The 11765-nt window shown below is 46.3% G+C and overlaps 1 protein-coding gene across 1 annotated transcript in view; it reads right to left on the reverse strand.

The window, feature by feature from the left end:
* Positions 1–6997, reverse strand: part of Mvb12b (multivesicular body subunit 12B) — a 176847-nt gene extending 169850 nt beyond the window's left edge. The window contains exon 1 of the mRNA XM_074053187.1: positions 6793–6997. The gene's annotated coding sequence lies outside the window, so the exon portion shown is untranslated. The remainder of the gene's footprint in view (positions 1–6792) is intronic.
* Positions 6998–11765: the final 4768 nt, after the last annotated feature.

Below are 11765 nucleotides of genomic sequence, written 5' to 3' on the forward strand. Positions count from 1 at the left end.
TGTTTTTAAATGTGACTCCCATATTGAAAGTGTTGAGGAGAGATGGGTGTGGTGGTACATGCCTGTAATAATCCCAGCACTTGGAAGGTGGAGGCAGGAGGATCACCAGTTTGAGACCAGCCTTGGCCACATAATGAAAAAAAAAAAAAAAAGAAGAATGTCACATGGACAATTTCATGGAGCTTGAGGTGGAGCTGTGTGTGGTCACAGCACACACTCGCTTATCTGATGATCAGAGAAGGTTCTCGTGGGCAAACACTGGGAAGTCAATGGTGTGTAAGTACCTGTGCATAGCCAGCTGGTGCATCTGTGCACGTGTGTGATGGGTACAGGTATATATACATATATATAGTCAAATATCTTTCTATGAAAAGAGTGTTTTATTATATTATTATTTCCTTCCAACTTACAAATATTAAGATGCTCTTTATTTTACCCAATGCTGGTGTCAGTGCATATGCTCATGTGACAGACTCCTGCACTGGTAGTTTCTTTATGAGCAACTCTGTTGATTTCTAAGTTATTTTTGGAATTTACCGGTCCATGAAATCCCAAGGTCTGGGAACCAGGTTCTCCCTGAGAAAGACTTCAGGGTTTTGAACGCTTGTACTCAGCTTTGACCTGAGCATTCCTTTAGGACATGACTTTCAGTATTTGTTTTTCTGATTCAGGAGGTAAAATTTGTTCAGCATTTCAGGCTCAAAAAGGGAAGGAGTCAGGATGTCATTAGAGCCCACTCATAGGCTGAAACACCCATTGCTCACGATTCAGTTTTCATACAATTAAAAATGTAAATCAGATTATATGACTATCTGTGGTAGACATAGTTGGGAATCTCCAGTGCTCCTTTTTGTTTTCAGTCTCCCTAGCAGTTAGGTTGTCCATATGACTGGTTCCAGCTAATGGGATATGAGCAGAATATATATATATATATAATTCTTATATAAATTCATTCAATTATAAATTCATATATAAAAAATATATATATACATAACCTGTTGTATATTATTTACTTGAGATAAGTATCTGCTGTGCTTTTCCCATCCTCACTTCCCCTTCCACTTGTCCCTAGATAGATAAGTCTCCAGGGTGACTTTGAAGCTATAAAGATGACATAGCCACAAGCTGGTGTCAGCCTGAGCTCCTGAGACACCATTTAGAAGAAATCCTCCAGATACATGACAGACTGATGTCGATGAGAAATACACATCTATCAGAGCAAGCTGCTGAGACAGTAGGACTCACTTATTACTGCAGCATAGCCTCTCCTCTCCTGACTGATACACCACCTTGCTAAAATACCCTCCAGAGACTTCCCATTGCATTTAGAAAAAAATCCAAAATCTGTTCCTTGGCGTGGTGGCCCCTGCCTACCACTTGGACTTCTTCTCCTGTCCTCTTCTCCCTCTCCAGCCACACTAGCCCTTGAAGGACATTCAAACACAGCAACATCATGGCCTCTCAAGAGACCTGGAATGTTCTGCCTTCAGATCTTACTCCCTCTTCATTTTCATATTAACTGAAATGCTTCCTCCCCAGGGCAACCTTCCCCGATCACCTAAGCTGAAAGCCATTTGTCACTTTGTCTCATCATGTTTTATTTTCATCTTGGCACTTATCATGACTTGTCGTCACCTAGTGTTCCCTTTATTTGATTGCATGGTGCCTGTCTTCCCCCATCATGCCACCAAATCCCCAGTGCCTAGCAAAGAGCCTCGGGCTCAATACATGTTTGTTAAATGAATGGTGAATGAACAAGTGAGGCAGCTCTCTGCTTCCTGTGTCTGCCCAAGGAGCTAACTGGCCTGCTTGGTAATAAGACAGTGTCCTTGTTACTTATTGCTGTGTGATGAACCTTCCCCAGACAATAGCAGCAATCATTTGCTCTGTTCACAAATCTAGGGGGTTTAGACCATTCTCAGTGAAGCTGCTCAGGAGGTTGTATCCAGACAGTGAAAAGGGACCTCTTCTCTCACATGTCTAGGCCCGGGGGTGGGAGACTCAAACATCTGGGTGCTTATGCCACGGACTAGCTCTGTGATTTTGGGCAAGTCACTTAACCTCTCTGAGTCCCAGATCTTTATATGTAAAATAGAAGGAGATGTGATAACAGCACCTATTATCTATTGAACACCTACTGTATTTCTGGCACATAAAACTACTCCAGACTTCAGATAAACCAGGAAAAGCAGTCTTACCTACCACAGCTTGAATGGAGGAAATTTGTAGCTGGTCTGGAAAGAGGCACAAAGTCTTGCCATCCACCTGGACCAAGAGTGGAAAAAGCAGATGAGAGCCCAGGACTTCAGTTTGGAGGCTGAATTTAATAGGCAGCTTCATCTGGAACCAGAGAGAAACCCTGGATCGCCAGTAGAGGTGAGCTTCAAACTGCTCTGGAGACACGAGCCAGGGCACACAGGAGGCGCGGCCACTGGGTGTGAGTTCACAAGCAAAGATGACAATACACACCAGGAGACACACCACCAGGAGAAAGCTCTATGAGTGTGATCCAGAGGACCCCTTGTATCCCACACCCTAGAGCTAAAAGAACACTGTGAAAGAACAGGGCTTGTGAGCTTGCTCAGTGAGTCAAAGGGAAGGATGAAATGACAAGGCGAGAACAGGAGAGGAAGGAAAAGAACAGGCTTGTGTGTGGTGTAGCCAGGACTCACTCCCAAGGCCAGAGCTGAGCAGACCAGAGCTGGAACTTAGTGCCTGTGTGAGAGGGGGAGCGGTGGTGACAACAGAATCTCTGTCCTGAGGAGTCCCCTCCTGTTGCTCAGGAATGATCTGTTCTCTGGGCCAGGAGCTACCAATGTCCTGTGCCACTGGTTTTCCAAAAAGAATACATCCAAGGGAGCAACCTCATTTCTCCTGGGGCCATGGATATGGTGAAGAGATTGTAAGAGTAAGAGTTAGCTATTTCCCTGGAGGGCCTATTTAACCAGATCCTGGAGGGAGGTTCTACCTCCAAGCTCAGGCAATGTTTAAGCATTCATTCTTTTTTCTTTTCTTCGTTTAGGGGTACTGGGGTTTGAACTCAGGGCCTTGGGCTTGCTAAGCAGATGTTCTACCACTTGATTCCCACCTCTAGCCCATTTTGCTTTACTTAGTTTTCAGACAGGATCTCACACCTTTGCCTGGGCCAGCCTCAGATGGCGATCACTCTACCTATTCATCATAGCTGAGATTACAAGCACCATGCCTGGCCCAGTCATTCATTCCTTAACCAAGCAACAGCTGTCAATCCTAGGAGCCATGAGTGCAAATTCTGACTGTTTCAACCTGACCAAGTCACTGTGTCTCTTTGAGAGTGTCTTTACCCTGTAAGTGGAGATAACAACTCCTCATCTTGTAGACTTGCCTGGAGAAGTAGAGCAGATACATGGAAAGTACTGAGTACACACAGAGCAGGGCACAGCAGTGAGGGTCACACCCACCACAGATTTGCTTCAGTGGCAGGACCTGGGTGGAGGGAAAGAAAGAGCTCAGTGTTCCAGTAAATGGCTGTAGGGCCCTGATGACCCTGTGACAAAGAAGCTTCTTCATGATGCCACCTCCCTGGTGGGGATCTACTGCTTCCTCCTCTGCCACCCCCACCAGCACATTCTGCTTAGTTCCATTGTTTCACTTCTGTGTCTGCTTTTGTGAGTTTTCAGCATGTCACAGAATTTGCCCTAGAGAAGCCAGTCCTGCTGCCCTCCGCTTGCCAAATCTGCCCCAAGATACACCGATGCCATTACACCTTCTTCCAAGCCTCACATCAATATGACCCTTCCTTGTCTCCTTTCTCATCCTGCCTTCCAGCCCCGTGCCCATAAACAGTCAGCTGGAGGCACAGACACACATGTACAGCACCCATTCCCGGACACCCAGAGGCCAGCACACCCCTTCCTCCCCAGCTCCTCTCCAGACCTCCGAAGTCTGCATGTGGACACACTCATGGCTAGTCAGGTTGACACAGAATGTCGTCCATGTCTCATGACCTAAGGCAGGACTAGACTCAAGTGCCCCAGCAAGAGACACACAAGGACAGAGTACCTGAAGGACAGACAGACACACATGCCTGGAATGGTAACACGGATATGCATTTCCACGGTCACTGGGATGCATGGCACAGCCCCACATTCACAGGCGTTGTTCTGAGCCTAACTGTGTTCCCCAGATTCATATGCTGAAGTCTGAACCCCCACTCCCTCAGGCGCTGACAGTGTGTGGAGATAGGACCTTTAAAGAGGTCATTAAGGTTAGATGAGGTGACCACAGTGGTAGGCCTGGTATCCTTATATGAAGAGCAGAATAGGACACAGATACACACAAAAGCTCAACCATATGAAGTCACAGGGAAAAGACAGCTGCCTACCAGCCAAGGAGGAGACCTCAGGGGAAGCCAAAGCTGCCAATAAATTGATCTTGGACTTTTAGCCTCCACAACTGTGAGGAGATGAATATTGTTTAAGTGTCTGGTATTTTGGTAGAGCAGCCTGAGAAAATGAAAATGATCAGGAAGACCAAGAGCCCCCCAACGTCCATCCAACACAACCCCAAGCCAGTAGCTCCCTTCACAGTCTCACTGTGAAGAGCTCTCAGACAGAGCCCTAGAGTCAGCATGCCCCCTCCAGACCAGAAGCCCAGGGCCTGCTGGTGAACCCCATTGCCCACACCCCTTCATCAGCACAGTCTCCCCCACTGCTCGGATGCAAGAGGAGAGCTCACCCAGGAGCTTTTGCCACTGAGCATTAGGACTGTGGGAAATGCTGTGACAATAATGTCCCCCACACCCACCCCAACTGTTGATGTCAAAGCTTCTAACCTTCTCAAAACCACTTTGTGCTAGATACATTGATCAAAATCTACTCCAGAGGTAGCAAATTTGTTGCATAGAGAGGCTCTGTTAGTCAGCTTTCTGTTACTGTAACAAACTACCTAAGACAGTCAATTTAAAAAGAGGAAAGTCTTATTTCTTGTTGGCTCACAGTTTTAGAAGTTTCAGTCCCTGGTTAGTTGGCTCTTTGCTTTTGGGCCTGTGATGAGGCAGCACCTTATGACAGGAGTGCAGGATGGAGGGAGCTGCTCACCTCATGGTGGCCAGGAAGCAAAGAGAGAGAAGAAGGAGCCGGGGTCCCGATATTGCCGTGAAGGGCAACCCTAGGGAACTAACTTCCTCCTACTAGGTCCCACCTCCTGAAGGTTCTACCACCTCCAAGAGTGCCACAGGGTGGTGACCAAGCAAGCCTTTAACACATGAACCTTGAGGGGCACTTATCCAAACCATAGTAGAGGTCAAATAACTCTCCTGGGAGAGCAGGAGGAAAAACAGAGTGCCTGAGGCTGAGACAGGGCCAGGATACAGAAAAGCTCAGGCAAGAAGCAAGTGAGCTAAAAGGCCTTTCCAGTGGCACCTAGGGTCTAGGTGAAAGCCTGCACTTGGGGCTAAAACACAAGCTATGGGGTCCGGTGCAAAATGAACCCTGTTCAAAATGGCACAAAAAATATTAAAATAAAAAGCTTTTGCCTGTCTTCAGCATGGTTTTTATTTGCTGTGTAATGTCACTCTAAGCAAACACAAAACTTGAAATTATCGGCATGAATTTTACTTTGCAGTTTGCAAAGTCACTTTTAAAGGCAAACAGTAGAACATCCAACTTATGCACAGAATCACCTAAGTTGTTTCATGGCTCATTAAGACAAATGTATTTTGCTCTGACCAGACAACAGAAACCTTGCCTCAGACTAACTCAGCTGATGTGAACACGCACCCTCCTGACACCGTCTATGGTCAGCTCACAGATGAGGAAGGAAGGGCTCAAAGGAAAAGAAACCCACCTTTTTCCCCTTTTTTTCTATGTCACAGTTGCCAACTCACAGGATTGGCTAATGCTAGGAGGTAACATGAATAAGAAGAGCCATGGTAGAACCAGACATGGTGGTACACGCTTGTATTCCCAGCATTTGGGAAATAGAGGCAGGAGATTGTTAAGTTCAAGTCCAACCTGGGGTGACACGGTGAATTCAAGACCTGTGTGAACTACTCAGCAAGATCTTGTCTCAAAAACATGACTGAAGAAAGAAGGAAGGAAGGAAGGAGGGACGGAGGGAAGGAGGGAGAGAGAAAGAAAAGGGAAAGGACAAAGAAGAAAAGAGAAGGGAAGGGAAGGGGAAAAGGAAGAGAATGGTGGAAGCGAAGGGAAGGAAAGGGAGGGGAAGATGCGTATGTGCCTGGTAGTGATCACTCATATTTCTTAAAACCCTACTACCTTCATTTTATGTTTGAGGCAAGTTCGATCAGAGGCACAAGTATGGCCTCTTGTGGCTGCCAGCACCCCACTGAGTCATACAAGTAACACACTTACCTTCTAATTGCTTTGAATCTCAGTGGACTTGGTACAGTGTGGGGCCACCGTTTCTGACTCCACTGCACCCTGAAAATCACCTGCCCATCAGTGGCAAGGCGGGAGGGTACCCCTGGCCCCTCTATCTTTCTGCTAGTTGGTTGGAAAGAGTTTACCAGGCTACTAGACAGCCTGTTTTCTCTTTATAAATAATTACTTCTTATTTATACAAGCAGTCCATAAATACCAAAAACTATGGAAATATTAACAATAAAATTCAAGCCCATTTGAACCCCCCTGCCTCCTCTGGCCCACTATCACCATCACACCGGGTCCTTTCTGCAGTCTCAGAGGTTACTGTGGTCAAAGTTGTCAGATTCAGGATGGAGTCACTTGTGTCAAACTTGACGTGACAGATCTGGAGAAAGCTATGAAGGGAGGGCTGTCATGATGGACTCACCTGCTAGCAGGATGGTGACAGGAAATCCTTCCAAACCACAACTAACTCCATGAGTGTCACAGGACAGCTGCCAGCATGAGGACCACTAGCTGCTTCTGCTTCACAAGTTCTGGAAAACCCAAACCAACAACACAGTCTGCCGTGACTTTATGACTACAGGTTGTCCTGGTAGCTGCTGCCATTCAGCTAACCATAGCTTAACATCCCCAAAGTTCCCCCAGCACCAATATTTCTTTCAAAACAGCTTATGTAACTTTTCTCTTTCCCAATAATCCCCTGACCTTTTCTTGTGCTCTTTGGACATAACAGAGAACACTCTGGTCTATATGTATGTTCCAAATTGCAGTAACATTCTTTGTATATTCCCATGTAAATCCTTTGCTTAGAGATTTGCCTCTGGTATTTCATGCTGAAACTATTCTTCTTCCCATTCGAATCACCTTTTCAAATACTTTATCTTTATTCATAAAAAGCTCAGTGTGGTGGTACATGCCTGTAGTCCCAGCTACTCAGGAGGTGGAGGTAGAAGGATCGTGGTCCAAGAATGGCCCAGGAAAAAGCACAGGATCCTATCTGAAAAACAAACCTAACTGGACAGAGCACTTGTGAGGCCTTGAGTTCAATCCCTAGTACCACCAAAAAAAAGGTCGCGTAGTACTTCCCAGTTCAGCCCTGCTGTGGTTTATTTGTCCCTATTGATGGACATTGAGGTTTTTATTCTCATGGACAGCACTATTGTAAACACGCTCACACAGGCCTCGGAGAGAGATTGCCAGGTGGATTTCTTGTCCTCCAAAGTGGCTGTGCTATTTGGTAGTGGTATTTAAGTCCCCACTTCTGTGTACATTTAATGCCAAACTTTAATTTTGTTTTGCCAATCTGATGAGTAAAATATGGTTCGTGCTAGTTTAATGTTTTATTTCCTGATTGCTAGTGAAAATGAACATTCTTCAAGTTTATTGGCCATTTGAATTTCTTTTTCTATAAATCGACTTTTTTTTTTTTATCATTTGCTGAGTGTTCTATAGGGCCATTTGTCTTTTTCTTATTGATTTGTTAGAATTCTTTATATATTCTGGAATGCTAATCCCTTATCTGTGATATAAATTGCAAATATTTTCTCCCAGGGTATAGCTTGTTTCTAACTTGTTTATGGTGTCTGTTGCCATTTACAAATTTTACATTTTAGTGCAGTGCAATCTATCGTTTCTTTCATGCTGCTTGCTTTGGACCAGTCTGTTTTCAGCTGTGACACTGTGAGGCAGAGAAACAGCAGGCAGGAACACAGGCCCTTCCTTGGGGGGAAAGATGAGTTTTCTGGTCTTCTCTGGGAGAGAACACAGAACTCCACTGATTGCTGCTGAGGGGCTCAGATTTAGCTTGGGATGAGGGGGGAAAATCTGGGTGGACAGGTGCTATGAGGAGAAAAGGTAGGTAATCTTTCTTCTGGTGGTAAGATGAGGTTTTGTACCCTCAGTGCTGGCTAAACCCGACGCACAGCTTCTGTTCCAAGTCCTTATGGATCTGGTCTCAGTCTCTTTTCACTTTTATGGTCAGCCACCCCTCCATGGAGCCTTCATTTCAGTTTCATTGAATTCTTTACCAAACCAAACGCATACCTTTTGCCTTGAGCCCTTTGAATATGGTTCTTTGGCTTTCAAAAATAGAGAAGAAAAATGGTTGAACTTATTCTGAGCCAGGCTCTGTGCTAAGCTATTTACATTGTACCCGTCAGGATAAGCCAGGCAGTGTTGCAGAAACAAAGAACTCCAAACTCCCAGGGTCTTATAGCTGCCAATGTCTATTTTTCACTCCTGTTTCATGTCCAGGCTAAGTCAGCTGTGCCTTGGCAACACATTTTTTGTTTTTCTTCCAGGATCCATGCTGCTGAAGCATTTTCTGTCTGGAACATTGTCATTTCAATAGGAAAGAGAATGGGGCAAAGCACAAAACTGGCACTAACAGTTTCTGCTTCGTGTGACATGTCACTTCCACTCACATCTCATTGGCCAAATAAGTTACGTGACCAAGACGGACTTGAAGGGGCTGGGACATGGGGGACCAACAAAATCATCTAGAATGGTCTGTTCTGGTCACCACATATGCAAATCTTTTACCGTCTACTTGTAGAATATGCTCACCAAAGTCCCATTCAGCCACTGGGTCAAGTTCATGTTCAAAGTCCAGGACCTTGCATGATGACTGGAATAACTTTATTGAGAGAACACACACTGGGTTCATGTTGGTTTAGAGATCTAAAGAGATGGACTGCCTCCCGCCCATAGGCCCAATATGTTGTGGTGACCAGGACGATTACAGTTAAAGATCCCTGAAGGGACAAGAATGGAAGAGACAGATGGTAGTCACAGCTCTGTAGAAATTATGAAATCGTGGTGCTGGGCACATATTTCCAGCTCCCCCCCCACCCCGTCCCACCCGCCAGGCATGCTTGATTAAGCCCCAGTCCATCTCTTGGGAGGAATGCCCCAGTCCAGTGTTCTCCATGGCACTCTGTTTTTGGAAGATCTTTCCTTTTTCTAAGGTTGAGCTATACGAAAATCCACTTTTATGGCCCCACATGGTTGAATATTAGCAATTTCATATGATTCTACCCATTCTTCTCCCACCTGGGAGAACACAGCCAGTTTGGAAGTTGACCAGATTTCTCAGCAATTTTTTTTTTGCTAGACAGGAGGCCCAAGGGTGGCATTGCATCTTAACGAGTCACAAGATGTTTTAGGCCAGGCTGGTTGTCCTTGGAGGGGACGTTTGTCAGCAAATCGAAATACAGTCTACCACATCATCTCGCTGAATCCACACAACTTTCTGAGATAAAGGCTTTTATAGTTCCTCTTTTACAGATGAGGAAACCAAAGCTCAGAGAGGTGAAATATCCTGTCCAACAATCACACAGCTCCTATGCTTTCGAGTGAGAAGTCAAACGTAATGGCTTATAGCAGTAAAGAAGAGTTCCCTCAAAGGCTGTGGATGGGCTGGGAGCTGTGTGTTTGTAACTAAGCTGCACCTACCTCTTACCTGTATTCTGTCGTGCAATGTTACCTCCATCATGGAATTTTCAGCATCTCCTCCTCCTACCAACTCCTCCCATGTCTCTTCAATCACTCAAGAGAAAATGTGATCGGCCCAGCATAGGTCATAGGTCACCGGCCAGCCTTTGATTGGCTCTTATTGGGTCAGCCATTCTCTCCTGGTGCAATAGCTCAGGCTGAGGTAAACTACGGCTTCCCCACTTGGGAACCGAGGCCCTTTTGGCCTCTGCTCTGAGGGTTGTGAGGGATTCATTTCTGCACACTCACACGTGCATTAATTCATTCACTGCCTATTTGAGTGCAAGCCTGTGCACATGACAGAGCCCCCCCTTTCACAGGGTTTATTGTCCAGTGGGGAAGATAGGCATTAAACAGATAACGACACCAATAATTATTTAATTACAATTGTTATAAATGTTATGCCGGTCCAGGGGGGCTGTGAGCATTTATGACAGGAGCCCTGGTTAGGAAGGGTGGGGACAATGCCTCTGATAGAGGAATATTTAGGCCGAGTTCTGGAAGGCTAGATAGGAACAGACAAGAAGAAGAAAAGATGGGGGTGGGAGAGAGAGAAAGGAGAGGATGCAAGGCCCACAGGCTCAAAGAACTGGGTGCACTGAGCCTGGGCCCAGAGGGCAGAGGCAGGAGGAGTCCTGCATGCCTTGCACTGCTGTGGCATGCGTTCCCCCCATACTGTTAGTCCAGGCAGCCTCTGTCTGCAGTGGTTGCGGGGACTGGAGCAAAGGGTTGTGGGCATTTGTGTCGGGCCAGCCAGCAGCTGCTGTTCTCTGGCCATATCCCATGCTCCCGGGTCAGGAGGAGGGAGGCAGCAGAGGACGCACACAGCATACTTTTTATATATGTTCAGTCATAACATTTAAGTGTCTTGGCTGTAAGCCTGTGACTAGGTCCCCCGACAGCCAAGCCTTGCTCTGCACGCTCTAACAGCTGTCTGTAAAACCCGTTTATGGAGCCTCCATAAATTTCCTAGCTGCTGCAAACCACAGGGCTGGGGACAAAGAGTCAGAGGGAGGGAGGAGAGGGAGAACAGTGGCCTCAGCATCTCTGCTGGCTCGTCCTCTGGGCCCTGGCTTGCCCCTGCCCACCTAGGGCTGTCTTACCCTAAGTTCTTTTATTGAAGCTGATCTTCACGCTGACCCCGTGGGGCCTGGCTGGGCAGTCTGCTCAGCACGCATGCAGGCACTTTCAAGATTACAGCAAAAGGTGCAGTAAATCAGAATTAAGTGTCATGATAGTGATTTGAACTGACACTGTTTTCACCTTGTCCATTTACCGGGAAATATATAACAGGAGTAGATTGAGCCTGTCATATTGTACCTGAAAAATACAGCTGTTAGGGTAGGAAAGGCAGCTGGCACCAAGGCAGGGTCCCAGCGGACAGCGGAGTGTATGGCGGTGGGGGGAGAACCTTGCTGTCAGTATCCCATTGGACTGAAAGCTTGTCGTGGCGACAGAGGGCCAGACTGCACTTTTCCAAGGGTCCTCTCAAGGCAGAGATGCCTGACCAGCCCCCCGGTGGTCCTGTCCCACCTGCTACAGGGACCCAGCAGCCAGCTCTGCTACCCTGAGGGACCCATCTGCCCAGCCTACAGAACATTTCAAAAAACGCTTTTTAATTGAAGCACAGCCTATGCTATAGAAAAATGAACAAGTCATAAATATATTGCTTGATTAATTTAACCAACTGAATAAATGCATCTGTGTTCCCAACCACCAGATGGAGAGACAGCACCCCAAGCCTCCAGAAGCTCCCAGTCTCAACCCTCTCCCGTCCCCACATGGGGGACTGCTATTCTGATGGCTGAAACTGTGGATCGATTTTGTACATGGCATTTTAATGAGGTCATTTTGAAACTCCCACCTGTTTTATGAAGGACATTTTGAAATTCCCACCTGTTATTT

The sequence above is a fragment of the Castor canadensis genome, chromosome 13 (genome assembly GCF_047511655.1).
Source record: "Castor canadensis chromosome 13, mCasCan1.hap1v2, whole genome shotgun sequence".
Lineage (NCBI taxonomy): Eukaryota > Metazoa > Chordata > Mammalia > Rodentia > Castoridae > Castor > Castor canadensis.